Source organism: Pinus tabuliformis, chromosome 5_1, assembly GCF_031772625.1.
Source record: "Pinus tabuliformis cultivar Carrire ecotype Pingquan chromosome 5_1, CPIR1, whole genome shotgun sequence".
NCBI classification, from domain to species: domain Eukaryota; kingdom Viridiplantae; phylum Streptophyta; class Pinopsida; order Pinales; family Pinaceae; genus Pinus; species Pinus tabuliformis.
This window is the reverse complement of record NC_142305.1, coordinates 601,270,976-601,290,639: the sequence shown is the minus strand read 5'-3', so window position 1 is coordinate 601,290,639 and position 19,664 is coordinate 601,270,976. Positions and strand designations below refer to the sequence as shown.

The following is a 19,664-nucleotide window of genomic DNA, read 5'->3' as shown; positions in this document are numbered from 1 at the left end:
TGCACTTTCAGGACTTACTAAGATAAGATGGTAAAAATAATGTTACTTTTGGTTATTTATAAGTTTTGAAGTCATTTTTGTCAATATTTAATAATATTTTATTATTATATCTCGATATCAATGATGGGTGCATTTATTTGTGCAGTTACAGGTGCTTGCGGTGGACATTGATTATTTTTGACTGACTCTCATGAGTTGTTGTTTTATCTCTTTTTCGGTCTCGTTAAAAATAATCGAAAAAGGAACCCCCCTGGAGTCATTTTTAGGCCCTTTTCTGACTCTCAAAAATTGAAAAGATCGCCGAGTACTTGTCATTTCGAACTCGTTAAATCAAATGAATCGAAATCACCTTAGTATACATTTACCTCTTTTTCACGCTGAGATTGACTATTTACGAAAAAGGTACACCTTGGTCGACATGGTTAAGAGGTTCTCTCAGATATTGTTTTCTACCTTTTTGGGTTCGAGAGACAAATTACGAAAAGGGACATGATGGAGTTTTCTTTTTCGTCTCTTTTTCAAAATCTCTAAATGTCAAAAAGACATCAAGTTATTCTTACGTCAGACTTGTTAAAATTTTACGATGAAGGACTCAACACCATGATGAGACCGAGTTTCTCCTTCCTAGGACTTGTAAAACTTACTAGGATGGATTCATTCAAAGAATGAACTTACATGACAAGCATATGCTATCCCCTTCAAGCTTGTGATAAAAATAATTGGGGTACTTGCTAGAAATAGTGAGGGAAAAATGAATATGACACATCACTTGTATAGGTAGCATGTCGCTCTTGAACATGACACTCTTATGATTTTGTGTCGGATTTGGGATATCCTCACTCAGTCACTTGTCCTCCTGGGTTTGGGTGATCCATTTTTGCCTCTCATTTGACTATTCCATTTTTTCATCATGACCTTTAGTCCTATGTTGAGTCAAATGCTGCCACACTCCGGAGTCATGTCGCCAATGTTCAAGAGAAGTCCTATTTGTAGTTATTTACCTATACATTGTCTGACCCATTGTTACAGTCTTGGATCTTATTCATTTCATTCCACTTTATTCCTTGTTTCATGTCGATGATGGGGGACTCATCATTTCCCTCCTTCGACGGGTCACTTCCTATCGACTTCAGCTCATTATCTAGGAAGATGACTTAGAAACTCCCTTTTAGTACCTTAGAGCTTGTATACCCTAATGGAAATTTCTTTGCATATGATGATAGGTATTCATCATTGGCCTTTGATTGGATGATTCCACGAGTGTTCGACTTCAGTTTCATTATCACATTCATGGATTGTACTGTCGTACCTTGAGAGCCATTGTCATTATTGGTGGTTTCTCTCGTACCTGTTAACGGTCCACATCATTGGCCGATAATCAGGTGGTTTTATAGCATGTTCGGCTTTGAAACATTCATTCACATGTTAGGAATCGTACTTTGATTGTGTTGGGATGGAGCACAAGACCCTGAGTCTTGTCTGATATGGCTCAGGCTATGTGGAGTTATATGTTATTCATGATTGTACACATGTTTTTTCTATACGGATGGCTGTGACCATATTGTGGGACTTTACATTTATGGTGATCCTTCTATATCGGATGGTTGTGAACATACCTCGGATCTTAGATTCACTCATGATCCTTCTCATTTGGATGGCTGCGCCCATACCATATATCTTTCTATATAGTCCTTATCATCCAGATGGTTGCGACCATACCGTGGATTCATGATATCAGATATGTATATGTATATACATCCTTGATTTGTAGGTCTCCCGATGGTGATTGTCCTCGTCCTTGAAAAATATCATAAAGCATATCAGCCATTACTCCTCATTTTGCCTTCATGATTTAGGGAGTATTTTTTACATAGTATTTTGTCACACCTCCTACACTTCCCTGTGACATACCTCGAAGTGCACGAAACATGACCATTATGCAGTGTACTCATTCATATATGCATCTCAGATCCTTCCTAAGTCATTGATTGGAAAATGCCTTGAGAACATGACCATTATGCAGTGTACTCATTCATATATTAATCTCAGATCCTTTCTAAGTCATTGATTGGAAAATGCCTTGAGATTTCCCTGGAACAAATAGCTCTAAAACCCTAATTTCAACATCAACGTGCTTATGAGACATAAAACAATGATGATCACTTGTTGCACTGAACTTGACCCATGATGGTATCACTTTGTTCCCTTGTATGCCTGCGATGATCCAAAAAAGGCAACTTTCCTTAAGAGGATGAGAAGCTTCGTGATCTAGAAGCATCCAGAGCGGCGAGCTGGAGGTTGTTTGGAATAGATGAGGTTGAATTCTCCAAACTTGGCCTCTTGGTCTTATCCCTATGAGCTACCTCCTTGAGATGAACACCCAATCCTTTCTTTGGAGAGGTCCTAAATCCCTTTCCCAACCTATATATTCATCTTTTCCCATTCAAAAATGGTTGGTGTATGCCTATTTGCACCCTTACGCTAAGATTGTGCCTATATGCTACTCATTTGGTTTGGAGAAGGAGTGCTTGGAGAGCCTAGCTTGGACTTGGATATTCATTAAAGGAGAGCCTATCAACATCAAGTCTTGGTTGTATGCTTCCCCTTATTTTCTATTAATATACAACTTCTGGTTCATTTTCCCTAAATGTGTATGTTCATGTATTATTTAGCTTAACATTCCTTGATTTTTTAAGTAGGTTGCTTTGGAATATGTTATTTGTACTTGCATGCCTTGTTGTGTCTTGATCCCTTCTGCAAGTGCATAAACAATGAGAGAAGTAGGAACGATCCCGTGACACAAGTGATTCAAGGTCTTCAACAAAGGAGATCGAGATACCATCAAAACGAGGTAGGCCATCTTCTTTGTTTCTCTTTTCAATTGCAACTTAGGAAAGTGTTTAGTAGATTGTCACTTCGGTTGCTAGACCCACTCATTGGGCTAGAGGGATTGTCTCTATCCGTAGAGAGGATTTACCTAGACAACATGTATGTTTTAAATCATAAGTTGTTTTTCTTCAAGATAAAGGTACATTCATTCATTCTAAATGAATCTGTTTTACATTACTAACAAGTGATATGTCTAGGACCTTTGAATCATAGATATTCTTATTTGGGAGATTAATCATTAGATTGAATCTACCCTCATTAAAATCATTATATTTGTGGAACCCTAATAGGTTCTCTGTAAAACCATAACCTAATGGTATGCTAATGTGAAATCCCTAGTGTACTGAGGGTTACCAATGAAATTTAGAAAATGCTATTCTGTTGAAAAAAATGCAACAAGAAAAATCCTAATTTAATTTGTCCTTGAATTAAATTGTCATTCTAATTCTAATTCTAATTCTCATAGAAACTTGTAACAGTTAACTAAGTTAAGTTGACTTAGTTGGCTTAGTAAATTTGAGTTGGGAGCCTATCTAGAGTCATGTAGAGTTATCACTAAATTTTAGGGGCCCAGGTTGATTTATGATTGAGTTGTAATTATTTAATTCAGTTTAATTGAGTTAAATTCAGTTAAAGTAGTTCCAACTAATGGAGGAATTAGTGGGAGATCCAGTAGTGGGGTGTAACCAACACTGCTCAACCAGTAAACTTAATATTCACACATAATTAACTCATGCACGACAGATTAGAGAAAGACCCAGTTGAGATTAGAGTTCAGGGACAGTGTACTATCAGTTGTAAAATCATGTAAACTAGCATTTGCACCTTATGTTGCAAAGGAAACGTTGTAAGGCACAGAGTGGGGAAGAATAGTGGGGAAGAATAGGGACATGTATAGAGTGGAGAAGAATAACATAGAGTGGGGAAGAATAGGGACATGTGAATGGACATTGTTGAAGGCAAGGGTGGATGATAATGAGTTACAATTGCAATAGTTATGTGTATTCTGAAAATGGATATTTTGTAAATAATAATAGTTTGTGGAAGAATAGCGACATGTGAATGGAGATTGTTGAAAGAAAGGGTGGATGATAATGAGGTAGAGTTGAAAGTATTAGTTATGTGTATTTTGAATATGGATATTTTGTAAATAATAGTAGTGTGTGGAAAAATAGTAACATGTGAATGGACATTGTTGAAAGCTAGGGTGGATGATAATGAGTTATACTTGAAATGATTAGTTATGTGATACGACATTGTGAACAACATCATGGTCATCGTTCCATATTTGAAAATGAATGAAAAATTGTTGGAGCTATCATGATAATAATAAAAATTCGAGCATCATTTTGAAAAAATTTAGCTAAATTTTTGAAAATGTGGATTATAGTTGTCACGTTTTAGAATTTTGAGTGCCTTAATTTTGCACAGAAAATGATAGAAATTACAGCATGATTTTGAAAAAATCCAACTAAATTTTTTGAAAATGTCAATTACAGCGGTCAAGCTTCAGTGTTTTGGGTACCCAGGCATTCATGACGGATGCTAAATCCATTTACGCCATCCAAAAACAATTTGAACACTCCCACAGTCAAATTTCGGAATTTGCCATCCAGACAAAATGAATGCGTACACGCATAGAGGATTATTATGGAAGATTCTTTCTTCAGGGAATCGTAATATAAGCCATGAGGATATTAAATGTCCTTAAAAACTAAAGCACAAAACTTGGGAGCTTGAAGACCCAGGAATGGAATTTGGATTTGGTAACATTTTACAAGGGAAACATGATTGAACATCAAAGTTTCAAACGAATGTGTACACACATAGAGGATTATTATGGAAGATTCCTTCTTTCAGGAATAGTAATATAAGCCATGAGGATATTAAATGTCCTTAAAAACTACAGCACAAAACTTGGGAGCTTCAAGACCAAGGAATGGAATTTGGTAACATTTTTAAATGGAGTTTCCAATACAAACTGACGGGAATCACCCACAAGCTTTCAAGTTCATGTCCCTAAATTTTTGCATTCTTGATAATGTTTTCTCATTGTTTCAATGTCAATTTCATGATGCTTCCAAAAAAAATTACAAAACAATTTTATAATTTTTAATTTCTATCTATAAAATAGCTACTCCATCGTGAAAAACAAAGATTATTTCCACTCCATCATGAAGAATAGAGAACTTGCGAGCTTCGAGGCCCAGGAATGGAATTTGGTAACATTTTAAATTGAGTTTCCAATACAAGCTTTCTCAATTTGACAAAATCACCTACAAGCTTTCAAGTTCGTGGGCCCTAAATTTTTGCATTCTTGATGATGTTTTCTCACTATTTCAATGTTAAGTTCATGATGCTTCGAAAAAACTATAAAATAGTTTTAAAGTGTTAGTTTTTATCTATAAATTAGCTACTTCATCATGGAGAATACACATTTGTTAGGTATTATTTGGCATTTCACATCATGTTGTATTATGAGTCATTGTGTAAGTAAAGCAACATTGTGAATCTAGTGTGAGGAGGACCAAGGTGTATTTAGTAGTCACAATTGATTGAGGGATGAGGCACATTGAAGAGTCATAGATAAGAGAGATGCATTGAAGAGCATTTTGGTAGTACATCATGAGAAACTGTCTGAGGCATTTTGCCACCATTTGGTCATCTCAACATATTTGTTACTTTTTGAAACTAGCATTTCCCAGGTATGCTTGCCCACTAAAATTTGTAATGTGATTCACTGTAGTGTTGTAAGTTACACTACATGGTTTCTTAAATTCTGATGTGGTTTTACTAATTCCCTATATGGCCTGCTAAAGCCAAAATATTATAGCTTATGACATGACATGTGAATTTTACTTTCCAGGCTTTAGATATAGAAAACAGTAGCTGAGTTTTGTTACTTGTTAACTGTTGAATAGTTGGGTATACTAACATGTGAAGTTTACTTTCCAGGCTTTAGTTATAGAAAACAATAGCTGAGTTTTGTTACTTGTAACTTGTTGAATAGTTGAGTATACTAACATAGTAAAGTCTGATATACTATAGTATATACCATATTGCATTTCCAACAGATAGGAGGCATTTGATTGGAATAAAATTTAAATACTAAAATCTGAAGCATTCCTAGGAGACAAAATAGTTCCAAAAAAGCCCACATTTTGATTGAAATAAATAGTAGAATATACGCATTTATAAGAAGCATAACATTCCAATATTGGCATTATATTTCAGTCAGTTTTGAATTTAACCAAATATACGTGGATTATATTCATCTATCATGAATGTATCTGAACATTGGTAAGTAATACCTTCAAACAACATATGAATGTAATCTGAACATTGGTAAGTAATACCTTCAAACGGAGTATGAATGTAATATGAACATTGGTAAGTAATACCTTCAAACATTGTATGAATGTAATTTGAACATTGGTAAGTAATACCTTCAAACATTTTATAAATTGAAATATGATATATATCAATGCATACTCACTATATGATGTATTGTGATTTAGAATATTTTTTCATAATTATTTAATTTATAGTATTGCCACTCCCAACCTAACGTTTCTTGTAAATTTGGAAGGAACTTCACTGTTCTAAACCCTCATATCCACATTCCCAATGTCCTGCATTCTAGATACTTGTATTCTAGATACTTGTGCAATGTGAAGAAACTTTGATGTTATAAACAATCATATCCACCTTCCCAATGTTCCGGCATTCTAGATGCTTGTGCAATGTAGCTATTATTTTATAACAACAATATTTCAAAGTACCATTTGGCACTACCAAGAGTGTCTAAGAGTACAAAAATAAAAAGGCCATCACATTCCCCTTGCAAGAATGTCTAAGGAGTACAAAAATTAAAAAGCTATCGCAGCCCATATAGTGCACAAAATATTAAGCAAACGTATGACAAATTTAGATGAATATATTACTGTAAGTGCTAGTATGTGGTTGGGCACATCATCATTTAGAAAGAAGAAACCAACGACATAGCAAAAAGAGTCAGCATCCATCTTAGTTCCCAAGGTTGAAGTTCAAAAAATTAGATGGGAGTACTCTACCCAGGCGGAGGAATTGCCGGTCTCCGCCGCCGCCCAGAAAAACCTCCGGCTCCGGCCATCGGTAATTCCTCTACCCTCCGCCACCCTTCGCGGCCTCCGCCCAGCTCCACCACCCTCCGCATTAATGTTGACGACTGACAGGTTCCTAACAGACATTTTGATTTCCATCGTGTCTTGCCGCCGAGTAGTTAATTCACCATGGAATTTGAATTCAAAAATAACTCGCGGGCTACTCCCTCACCAATTCATCCGCCTGGGTAGAATACTCCCTACCATTCAACTTCACACAGAAACCAATCCCATGAATCCAGTGAATGCTCCTGCCATGGTCGACCATGCATACTCTTTTACTTATGTCTCTCTCTTGCAGGCCTGCATTCGGAAAAAACGATTTATGGAGAGAGCAGCCATGCTGGTGTTTACCTCTGGTCTGAACCCCTCTGAGGGCAATGGCAAGGTCGTCTGTGTCATGGATGCGTCCAGTTATGCAGGCTTGTGGATTGTTCAGGGCCTTCTGCAACAAGGCTATTCGGTGCACGCCACTGTGCAGAGAGACGCTGGTATGTTTATTTATTGAAAAGAGAACAAGATTTTGTAGTTTCTTGATAAATTTCATGTCAAGATGAATCTATGAATTTAAAATTTTAACCCAAGTTTGATGCATTAACTTTTTCTTCAAATCCCTAAGAATAAATATAGGAAAATTGCGCCATCCCATTACTATTTTGAATTCCCAGTCACCTTGAAATTGAGATGAAGGTTTTCACATTTCTTTTTGATTGAACTTATAGTATGCTGGCATTCTTCATTAATGATTTTAAATGGTGGCAGGTGAATTTGAGTCTCTCAGAAAATTGCATGGGGATCGATTGTAGATCTTCTATGCAGATGTCTTGGATTATCACAGCATTACTGATGCGCTCAGGGGTTGTTCTGGTCTGTTCTATAGCTTTGAACACCCTTAGAGTGCTGCAGGTTATGATGTAAGTTAGTGAACCTTTGAATTAAAAATGTGGGCATTTTGGTATATGTATTGGAAGGGTTGAATATTGATAGAAGTGGACTTGTGTAATACAGGAAGTGATGGGAGGCGACTCGACTGCGGCGAGGGTTTGGCTGCATGCTCAGACGGCTCAGACTGTTCGGAGCAGATTACCACCAAGGACCTGACGACCTGAGCAGGCTCTTCAAAACCAAGGAGGAAAAGGCGTAGGACACATGGGAGACCCCCAGGGGGGGCTTCTGCAACCTCCCCCAGCGTACATGTAGTACAGCAACACAATGAGAGATCAATCCGATTTGGATCAATCCATGAGAACGTCATCAATCCAGAAATCTTGCGCCAGAATGAACGCAAAGGAAAAGAGAACCTGAAAGACGAGGTAAATGGAGAGACGGTGAAGCCAACCTCATCAGAGGGTACTCAGAAGGTCTCTTCAACCACATGCAAACCAATAGCCATAGATCGACCCAGAATCGAACTGCCAGGGGAAATAATAGAAGCCCGAATCCAATACATGACTGACCATGCTCTCATCGGGAAGTTCATAGGGTTTTGGCCGACGGAGAAAGCCCTGTACAGTTGGATTGCCGCGAAGTGGAAACCTAAGGGAGATGTAACACTGCAGTTAGGCCCAAAAGGATTCTTCACAACAATATTTTTTTGTTTGGAAGATAAATATAGAATCCTGGTTGAAGGTCCTTATTTCTTTAATTCTGCGGGTCTATATCTGAGGGATTGGGGTCCCAGATTTAACCCAGATCAGGAGGATCTTACATGGGCACCAGTCTGGATAAGACTTTATGGATTACCAGACAAATATTGGGATGAGAACATTCTGAAAAACATAGGAAATGGCTTAGGGGAATATATTAGGACTGCTGAAGAAACGAAACTCCGAAGATTCACATCCTACGCCCGCTTATGTGTCTTCATGCGCCTGGACAAAGCCCTGCCAGAATTGGTAAGTCTCTCTCACCGTGATCATGAGTGGATTCAGCCTTTAGACTATGAACATGTCCCGTTTCGCTGCCGTAAATGCCATGCCATAGGGCATCTATTTAGAGACTGCCCACTGAATGTTCAAGATAAAGTCCCTTCACCCTCTGAATCACGGCTCAATGATGGCTTCACCAAAGCCCCAACTCGCAAGAGAGATCACAAAAAACAACCCACAGGGAAGAAACTTAAATCGAATACAAGCCCTGACCATTCAGTCAGGAACAACTTTGGAATCTTGGCTAATATCTCGGATGAGCACATCACCTCCCCCCCTCCAAGTTCTGACCGCCCCTCTTCCTCTTCACAGCCACATCCCGAGGCCCACCCATCCAAATCCCCCTCCTCCAAAGATCCCCCTATCCTCATTGTGGAGAGCGAAGAGAAGCAACAAGACAAAGATAACGAAATGGAGGTTGATGGATCCTCAGGCCCTGCCCAGGATCCAAGTATTACTGCGGAAGAAGACAATCAGGTGCAGCAAATGGAGGAAGAGCCGGAAAGTATAGATCTATATGGTTTAGACATACTTGAAATGGAAGCAGCATGCAAGAGAAAAGCATATGAAAGTATCCCAAAACTACAGCTGGACAAACTGGAAATGGTCATTTCCAGGGCCTACTATCAAAATCAGCTTGGCACTGAGCCAGGCAGTCAATGGGATCTTAGTAAAACCCAAAAAGACTCCAAAAAAAGAGGAAGAAGAACAGACCTCCAAAGAACAATCGCGCTCGGAAAGATTCTGGTGGACTCCAGTAAGTATGCTAAGCTTACGAAGTACTACAAACCCTCCCCCAATAGTGAATCATGAAGCTCATCTCATGGAACCTAAGGGGGCTCAACGGCCCAGGAAAGCTCAGAATGCTTAAAAATATGATTAAATTGGAAAAGCCACATATTTGCTTTTTCCAGGAAACAAAATGTAATAGCAATACTATAGAAAGAATCTTCTCCAAAGCGTGGTCAGGATGTCAATCAGTCGCTGTAGATGCATCGGGCGCTTCAGGGGGATTAGCCATTGCATGGAACTCTCAAGCCCTTACTCTGTCGGACTTCCATGCCTCACACAATCTCATTCAGGCTACCTTCCACATAGTCGGCACAAATATTCATGGGAATCTCTCGAATGTTTACTTCCCTCAGGAAGCAAAGGAAAAAATGGCTCTCCTCCACACTTTAGAGGTCCTCAACGCCAATCGCAAGCACCCTCTATGGATTGCGGGAGGGGATTATAATATGATCACAAAATTAGAGGAGAAGATCGGAGGTAGAAACAAGCTGGAGCAGGAAAACACCTACTTCAAAAACTTTATTCAGAATGCATCATTGATAGATTTACAGTTTTGCAACGGCACTTTCACGTGGAGTAATCGCAGAACAGGCCCTCATCAAATAGCCTCCAAGTTGGATCGCTTTCTCATTTCAGATAACTCGATCCACTTAGGGGGGGATTTCTCGGCGGCCATTCTACCTCACTCGGGCTCTGATCACTGGCCGATTGCCCTCCAATGGCAACGCCCAGGCAATAAAACGCGAAGACCCTTCCGTTTTGAGGAGTTTTGGTTCACTCATCCCACTCTCAGAGACTTCGTCAACTCCACATGGACCTCCTTCCGCCCTCAAGACGGCTCCAAAATGTTTCAGTTTCAACAGAAACTCAAACATCTAAAGCTCTGCCTCAAAAGATGGAACAGAGTGACCTTTGGAAACATATTCAAGGAGCAAAATGATCTTCAAAAAGCACTGGAGGAACTGCAAAGAGAAATAAGTACATGCGGGCATACCGAGCGTACTCTCGCACAGGAACAGAGCATCCACATTCAGCTAGAAGAAAGAAGAAGGCAGGAGGAGATATACTGGAAACAGAAATCAAGAATTAGATGGCTCAAAGAGGGAGAAAGAAATACAAATTTTTTTCACAGAACAACAGTGCAACGCAGAATGGGCAACAATATCCCATACATTCAAAAACCAGGAGGAGAAAAGGTGGAGCAGCATGAGGAAATCGAAAAGACTCTCCTCGAACACTTCAAGCAGGTCCACCAAGAACCTGACATCAACAGAAATCCGGCAATTGAAAGAATTACCCGCCATATACCAAAATTAGTCACAGAAGAGCATAATGAACTCCTCCTAAGCCCAATTCAAATGCAGGAAGTAGACAATGCAATGTCTCAGCTCAAAGATGGAAAAGCTCCCGGCCCGGATGGCTTCACCACTACTTTCTTTCACAGGTTCTGGGATTTGATTAAGATGGAAGTCTGGGAGGTGGTGGAGGAGTCGAGAGTTGCTCATTGGCTGCTTCCCTCGCTCAACACCACCTTCATTGCCCTGATTCCAAAAGAAGAGGATGCGCTCAAACCGGATAAATTCCGGCCCATAGCACTATGCAATGTCATATACAAGGTCATTTCTAAAGTCATCGCAAACAGGCTAAAGCCCCTCTTGCCAATGCTCATCTCGCCGGAACAATCTGGTTATGTTGAAGGAAGACAGATTTTAGATGGAATCATCCATACACATGAGATCGCACATACTCTCAAGCATTCGAAGCAGGCAGGTATGCTCCTTAAACTGGATCTTTCCAAGGCTTTTGACAAACTCAGTTGGAACTATATTCAACAAATGTTATCTGCTTTTGGTTTCAGCCCCACTTGGGTTCGCTGGGTTATGAGCCTTATCTCCTCTTCTAGCTTCTCCATCCTAGTAAATGGGATCCCCTCTCGCCCTTTCTCTCCCTCCCGAGGTATCAGGCAAGGTGACCCACTCTCCCCCTTCCTCTTTGTTTTGATGGCTGAGGGACTGGGACGTCACATTAAGAATGCCCTCCACATGCACCAGCTTAAGGGCATCTCCACTCACCACCTGCCAGCTACCTCCCATCAGCAATTTGTTGATGATACGATGCTGTTTGGATACCCATCTGTTCAAGAAGCCTCCGCTTTCAAAGCAGTCCTCACTGATTTTTCAGAAGCCTCAGGAACCAATATCAACTGCTCCAAATCGCAGATCTTCTTTTTCAACACTCCTCCAGTTGTCAAGTCGGCCATAGTCCGTATCCTGGGATTCCCTATGGCCACCCTCCCCTCAAAGTATCTTGGAGCTCCCCTCACTACCTCAGCCATTACTCATTCCTCCTGGCGCAATTTAATTGAAAAGCTCGAATCTCGGCTCAATCAATGGACTCATAGAACCCTGAACCTTGTCAGCCGGGCGGTTCTTATTAAAGCTGTCCTTCAAGCTATGCCGCTGTACCTCTTTTCCATCTTGGCAGCGCCTAAATGGGTCCTAAAAAGACTAAGGAAAATTCAGAGAAATTTCCTTTGGGGGAGCAATGCAACCAATCGCAAGTGGGCTCTGGTAAAATGGAGCACAGTTTGCAAGCCAAAGGCAAAAGGAGGAATTGGACTAAGGGATCCAGAGCATAGCAATGCCATCATGGGAGCCAAGATCTGGTGGCAATGGCTCACCAATGCAGGCAAGCCGTGGGTCACTTTATGGACAACAAAATATGCAAACCAGCGACCCCAAGAAGAGCTTATCAGATTGGAACCCTGTAGCAAAGGTTCGTTAATTTGGAATGCTGCCAAGGAACATTATAAAATGATCCAGAAGCACAGCTTCTGGGAGGTAAGAAATGGCAACAACGCCAGATTCTGGACGGACGCATGGAATCAAATGCCCACCCTCAGCAATGCTCTGAACCAGCCTATACATCATCTGGAGGAGGAAACACAGCTGGTCAAAATCAGGCACTTTTGGACCCAGGATGTGGAGAAAGGTTTCAGAACCTGGAAACCAGGCACCCAAATCCTCTCAAATGATAATCGCCAGACATCCACAGCATTGGAAACGGAGCTCAGCAAAAGAAAAATCAGATGTGACGAAAGGGAAGATATCTTAAGATGGGGATATCTACCAAAGGGAGCGTTCACCACGTCTGAAGCTTATAAAATTATTTGCAATGACGCTGCACCTCAGGACCCACTCTGGGGCCAAATATGGAACTCAGGCTCGTGGCCCAAGATCTGTCATTTTCTCTGGCTGGTAGGGCATCAGAGAATCCTAACTTGGGACAAGCTCCGAAGAAGAAATTTCCACGGACCCTCCATATGCGTTAACTGCTGCGCCCATGAGGAAACGCTCCAACACTTGTTGGACTCTTGTCCTCTAGCCAACCAACTATGGGAGAAAGCGAGCTTTCGATGCCAAAAGAGATGCCGACTTGAAGCTGAAATTACGAATTCCATACGACAGTGGCAAAAGGACCCGTACAAGAGCAACATCCTCAATCATCTTTGGCGCTTGATTCCTGGGATAATCCTATGGAGTATATGGAAGGAGCGAAACAAGCGCATCTTCAAAAATCAACGCTCCTCGATGGACACAATCTGGCATATGATTTGCAAAAATATCCAAGAAACTCTGATGATAAGATCATGGAAGAAGGAGGATTGGCCTACCCTAGCCAATGAGAAAGCTATTATGGACAATTGGCAGATCAGATGCACCAACGACACGTACCAGCAGAATCCCCCTGCAAACAGCATGGATAAACAAATTGAATGGAAGCCTCCGCCAAAGCATACTTTCAAACTCAACTTTGATGGTGCCTCAAAAGGGAATCCTGGATTAGCAGGCTTTGGGGGAATCATCAGAAATCACGAAGGGACTCCCATGACACTCTTCTATGGAAGCATAGGTTGGGACACCAACAACTCTGCTGAATTGGAAGGGTTATGGCAAGGTCTTCAGCTCGCGGGGGAGCTACACCTCTATCCTCTGGAAGTTGAAGGAGACTCCCAAATCCTCATCAATATGGCAAAAAAAATCCTAAACGGATCACAAGCCAAAAAAGTAGCAACCAGCTGGAGGTTAGAGGCACGTCTGGAGGCAATAGAACAGAAGCTTCAAAGCAACAGAGCTATCACCTTTACCCATACAAAGAGGGAGGGCAATAAGATAGCGGACTACATGGCCAATGTTGGAGTGGGAGGTAATCACTCTCTAATTACAGGACAACCGAATGACATATTATCGAATGAGGAAGCCCAAGAATGCTCTCGACTGGTCCAAATGGAGGCGACTCCCCCGGATGCGGGTGTTTAAAGCGATGGGACGGGAGTTGGAAGCCGGCCACATGCCGATCCATGGGCATCACGTGGCGCTCCATGCGAGAGGACGACAAGTTCATTCCTGGTTTAATTCGAAGGGACTGAGGACGACAGCAGTGAATGCCCAGAGAGAGCACTCGAACCAGAGCATAACACTCGAACCAGAGCATAGCTGTAGTTATGGCAGATGGGAATTCGAGGTGGGTAGGTGACGATGAAGAGCATATATCCGGTTCTAAGCAAGGAATATTGGTCGTGTTGCATTTGGCTGGTCTCTTTGACACTGAAGAGGTCCCCTCTAAGACGGTTGAGTCCATTACGGAGCTGGTCCTGGTAATCGACAGTCTGGTTCACTTGGCAGTTTGTAGGGAGTCCCATCCCAGTATGGTGCGACCCAGACAGAGGCTGCTGAGCCGTCGTGGTTCTTTTAGAGGTAGAGGCTCGAGCAGACCTGTGAGAGAGGATTCGAGGCATTGTTGCCATTGTAATCTGATAAGCTCCATTGGAGCCACTCCCCTGCACTCAGGCCAACATATGGATGCTGGGTCATCCAGCTCGGCCTCCTTGCCAGCTTTTGGCTCCACTATTTTTAACTTCACCAGCTCTACGACAAACCCGAGTATCAGTGCACACGTCTCCATTCTATTCATCGAGAATCCTCCTGAGGTGGATGACCCCATAGAAGCTAGGGAGCAAGGGATAGCTGAGTTGGAGCAGGAAGAAAAAAGCCGGGCCACCGTCGAGGAAAATTCCAAGCATTCCCAAAATGCTCCTATTGCGACTACTGGGGAAGCGGAAGCAACCATGCTGACTGAAGGTGAGCCGAATTACTACGGCTGGTGCCCAATTGTGGAAGAGCAACCTGATGAGCCGAATGATTAATCACGTCGGCGTCCTTGCTCCACCAGGTTACTCCAAGCTCAGTCGCCGCCTCCTGGTTTGTTGTTGGTTTTGTCAATGTTTTCTTAGGATGTCTAAGCTGTTGGTTTTCTGTGTTAATGATGAGAGTTCTCACTGTTTCCCCTGCGTGGGACGACTTGAACAGTTCTTTTTGTCTACGACCCCTGCGCGGGCTTCCGTCTTTGGACAGTCTTGGTACTTCATGGAATCACCCCTGCGTGGGCTTACTACAGGGAATTATGTCTGGGTCTTTGTCAGTCTTAGTTTTTTGTCTATGTCTGGTGCCCTGAGAGGGCAAGAACGTACTGGTCTTACCTGATGTATTTTTGCACTCTGTACATATTTAATAGATTAGCCTTGTTACCGAGAAAAAAAAATACAGGAAGTGATGGCAGAACTTGAAGTACAAGCAGCCGACAATGCACTGGAAGCGTGTGCTCAGACCTAGACCATTGAGAAAGTTGTGTTCACTTCTTCTGTGGTTGTAGCAATTTGGAGAGAAGATGGAGACTTCAAGGTTAATGCCCTTGATGAGAGGCATTGGAGTGATGCAAATCTTTGCAGGAAATTGAAGGTCTGTATATATAATTTTTAAATGACAAAATGTTAAGTTTAGTATACAATCTAAGTAAAGTGGACTGATTTATCACTTTTTCCTTTTAACTTGTTAATAATATCTAACTGAATGGTATGTTCGATAGCGTTGGTCTGATTAGTTGCTTAATCTAGTAAGTAACTCAAAAGTTTGCATCTAAAGCTGCTTTGATCAGATTAGTTAATCTAATAAATAACTTCAACGTTTGCATCTACAGTTTTTCAAGGCCAGCTACAATAGTAGTTTTCCAAGGCGATGGAATCCATGACAGTAGTATATTTAATATGAGCTAAACATGACATTTGTAACAATTGTATCTGGGTGGGGAAAAACATAATTTCTCCTTCCAATCTAAAGAAATAAATCCAATTGAATCTTTCATATTTTAGTTTGTCTGCCATCATTTTACTGAGCTATACAATGCATCTTGCTTCAGAGTTCTCTCAGTCCATGAATCCATATCCAATTAGATTTTGGCTTTTTGAAATTGCTCAAATGATAATACATGCTACATATTCATCTTGCTTCTTTCAGTCCATGAATCCATATCCAATTAGCTTTTGGCTTTTTAAAATTGCTCAAATGATAATACATGCTACATATTGCAGATAACCCTGCAATAATCCATATCCAATTGATCTTTTGCCTCTTAAGATTGCTGAAGTGATACGACATCATAGACAACAGAGTGCATATATCTTCTCTATATGCAACAATCCATATCCAATTCATTTTTGTCTTTGAAGTTGCCCAGGTTATAAATTCATCAAATAATGAGAAAGTCTAGATATGTAACCTTTGTCTAAATCTTTGGTGCATATTGAATCAGGGCTAAAATGGCTTTGTGCTAAGTATATATATTTTTACAGAGAGAACCTAAATACATTATGGTGCGGTATTCATCATTTTTTTGAAGGGGTATATGTATAAAATTTGGGTGTTTCTCAAAGATTGCGGAGTTCAAAGATGTACAGTTTAATAACAGTATTCCGAACCTTACAATGATCTATGGTATTATGTTATAATTACACAATATTTCCTGTTCATAGTTGTGGTACGCATTAGCCAAGACACTATCAGAGAAGGCTGCATGGGTGATAGCCATGGACAGGGGGTTGAATATGGTGACAATCAACTCATCTCTGATTGTGGGACCTGATATCACATACAAAAGCTCAGGATCTACCATTTCATATCTTAAAGGTGAGGGTGAGAGATCTGCATATCAAATAGACTCTGCTCTAGAACGTACAAATATGGTATAGTAATCCCTTGGAGAGGATCTAATCTATGGAAGTGCAAAATATTAGCTAGTTTATTTACAGTGGCTAGTCTTTGTGATTGCAGGGGCTGCACAAATGTACAAGAAGGGCACTTTAGCTAGTGTAGACATAAGGTTTCTAGTGGATGCACATATATGTGCTTATGAAGATCCATCTGCCTATGGGAGATATATATGTTTTAATCAAATAGTCAGTAATGCAGTAGATGCTGTCAATTTAGCACATAGTTTGCAACACCTAATACCGTTCCTTGATAGGTACAGAGCAAATTAATTATTCTTCAGATATTAAAATCACTGAAGATTCTGTATCTTCAAGATTTAAATTGGGTTTCTTACCTAATGATATTTTATGTTAGCCATTATGTCATAATGAAATTAATCATACATAGATACTGTCCAAAGCTAGTCATGAATTCATTATTTATTTGATTTTTTTCATAATTTGGTAACAGATTTGAAGACTCGACAGTTTGCCAAGAGCGTCTGAGTAATAAGAAGCTGACTGGATTAATGGTTGGATATGGAAACTGTGCAACCCTAAGCAGCGAACTGTAATGGAAGGGGGGAGCTTTTCCCCATGTTATAGCTTAACAGTAGCCATCAATGAGGGGCACAAGAAAACTTGGGGAGTTTACATGTTCAAACTATATCCATTTTTGTACATAATGTAATGTAATTTTCACTTCAAGGATTGTTGGATAGTTGGCAATAAGTTGATTTCCTTCACTACGAGCACCAACCTTCATTTGAGAGTCGGCAATAACCCTAAGTCGATTTCCATAACGACCAACATTGAAGTTTAAGGATGTGACTAAGGCTCTCTACCATATGCATTTTTTTTTGGTTAATTTCTGAAGTAAAATCAAATTCATGATTCCTTGCAAGGAAAAGTGAAATCTAGCTTTGTTGATGGGTTGTTTTGTGTGTGAATAAAAAGTGGATACCTCACACTCTGGAATTGTTTTATCATTATGAAAGTTCCTCCTGTTTGTTTTACCATTATGGTGTTAGAAAATTATATATTACGGAGCAATGGAACACATAAAATATTGCAGAAATATAAACACAGAAAACGCACAAAACAAGAGAGACACAGATATGCGTGGTTCACCCAGTTTGGGCTACGTCCACCCCAAACAGCCAGTCCTTCCTTTCTATTATCCAGCAAAATGAAGAGATACAACCTACAACAAAACCGCTGTAATATCCTCTGTTTTCTCTCACAGTCTCACCTCTATGTTTCTCGCTCACCGAATACAAAACTATACCAGCCTCAAATACAATGCCCTCATATAAAGAGAGGGGTTGCCTTCTAGGGCAAAAAACCCTAAACTAAACATAAGTTCTACCGTCAGATCATCCGCCTAATGAACGGCCCAGATTGACTAGAAATTACTATACTTTTACAAGGCAATTTTACAGCTGTTGACCCCCCACGGCAGCGATCATTTTACGGGCGGCGTTGCCGCCCCATTTTGAACTGGGGTCCAAAATTCCGGTACTATAGAAGATAATCAGGCTCCACACCCAACAATCTCCCACTTGGAGACTGATTGTAGCAACTCCACCGCTGCTCCATTTGCTCGACAATGACTCCTCTTTGGACCTGGCTGTTTCTCATCTTCATCGTCATCCTTGAAGACCAACTGAAACTGAGCGTATTCTCAGTTTCTCCCTGGTTACAACTTTTGTTAGCATATCTGCAGGGTTCTGGCTAGTGTGTATCTTTTCCAGCTTCAACTCTCCATCTTCCAACACTGATCGTATGAAATGGTACTTGAGCTGTATGTGTTTTGTCCTGGAATGAAATGCTGAGTTCTTTGCAAGATGAATGGCACTTTGACTATCACTGTATAACGTGCCCATATCATGCTCCTTACCCAATTCACCCATAAACCTTTGTAACCAAATCATTTCTTTACTAGCCTCTGTAGCAGCAACATACTCTGCTTCTGTTGTTGAAAGTGCAACAACACTTTGGATTTTTGAAACCCAACTGACAGCTGTTCCTCCGACAGTAAATACATATCCTGTAGTGCTCCTCCTATTATCTCTGTCACCTGCCATATCTGCATCAACATATCCTTGTAGGGATATGTTTGAACCACCAAAGCCTAATGCCTGATTTGTGGTACCTCTCAAATATCTGAGAATCCATTTCACTGCCATCCAATGTTCCTTTCCTGGATTGTTCATGTACCTACTTACAACTCCCACTGCATGTGCAATATCATGCCTTGTGCAGATCATTGCATACATTAAACTTCCAACTGCTGATGCATATGGAATTTTAGACATATAATCCATGTCTTCTTGGGTCTTTGGGCACATTTCTTTGCTAAGTTTGAAATGGCTAGCAAAAGGTGTACTAACTGGTTTTGCATTTTGCATGTTAAATCTTTTCAACACCTTTTGTATGTACTCATTCTGAGACAATGTTAATTTTATATTTTTCCTGTCTCTAGTTATTCTCATACCAAGGATTTGTTTTGCAGCACCCAAATCCTTCATTGCAAATGAATTTGCCAATTTTCTTTTGAGCACATTTATTTCCTGCATGTTAGATCTTGCAACAAGCATGTCATCTACATACAATAACAATATAATATAGCTGCCATCATTTTTCTTTTTCAGATAAACACAATGATCAGAGTGACATCTAGTATAACCTTGTTCAGACATAAACTTGTCAAATTTTAGATACCACTGCCTTGGAGCCTGTTTTAAACCATACAAGCTCTTCTTCAACCTGCACACAAGTTTCTCCTTCCCTTTCACCTCATATCCTTGTGGCTGCTGCATATATATC

General features: G+C 40.5%; 1 pseudogene; it reads left to right on the top strand.

The window, feature by feature from the left end:
* The first annotated feature begins 7,263 nt into the window (after window positions 1–7,263).
* LOC149166316 (cinnamoyl-CoA reductase-like SNL6) lies at window positions 7,264–17,410 on the top strand (annotated as a pseudogene).
* Window positions 17,411–19,664: the final 2,254 nt, after the last annotated feature.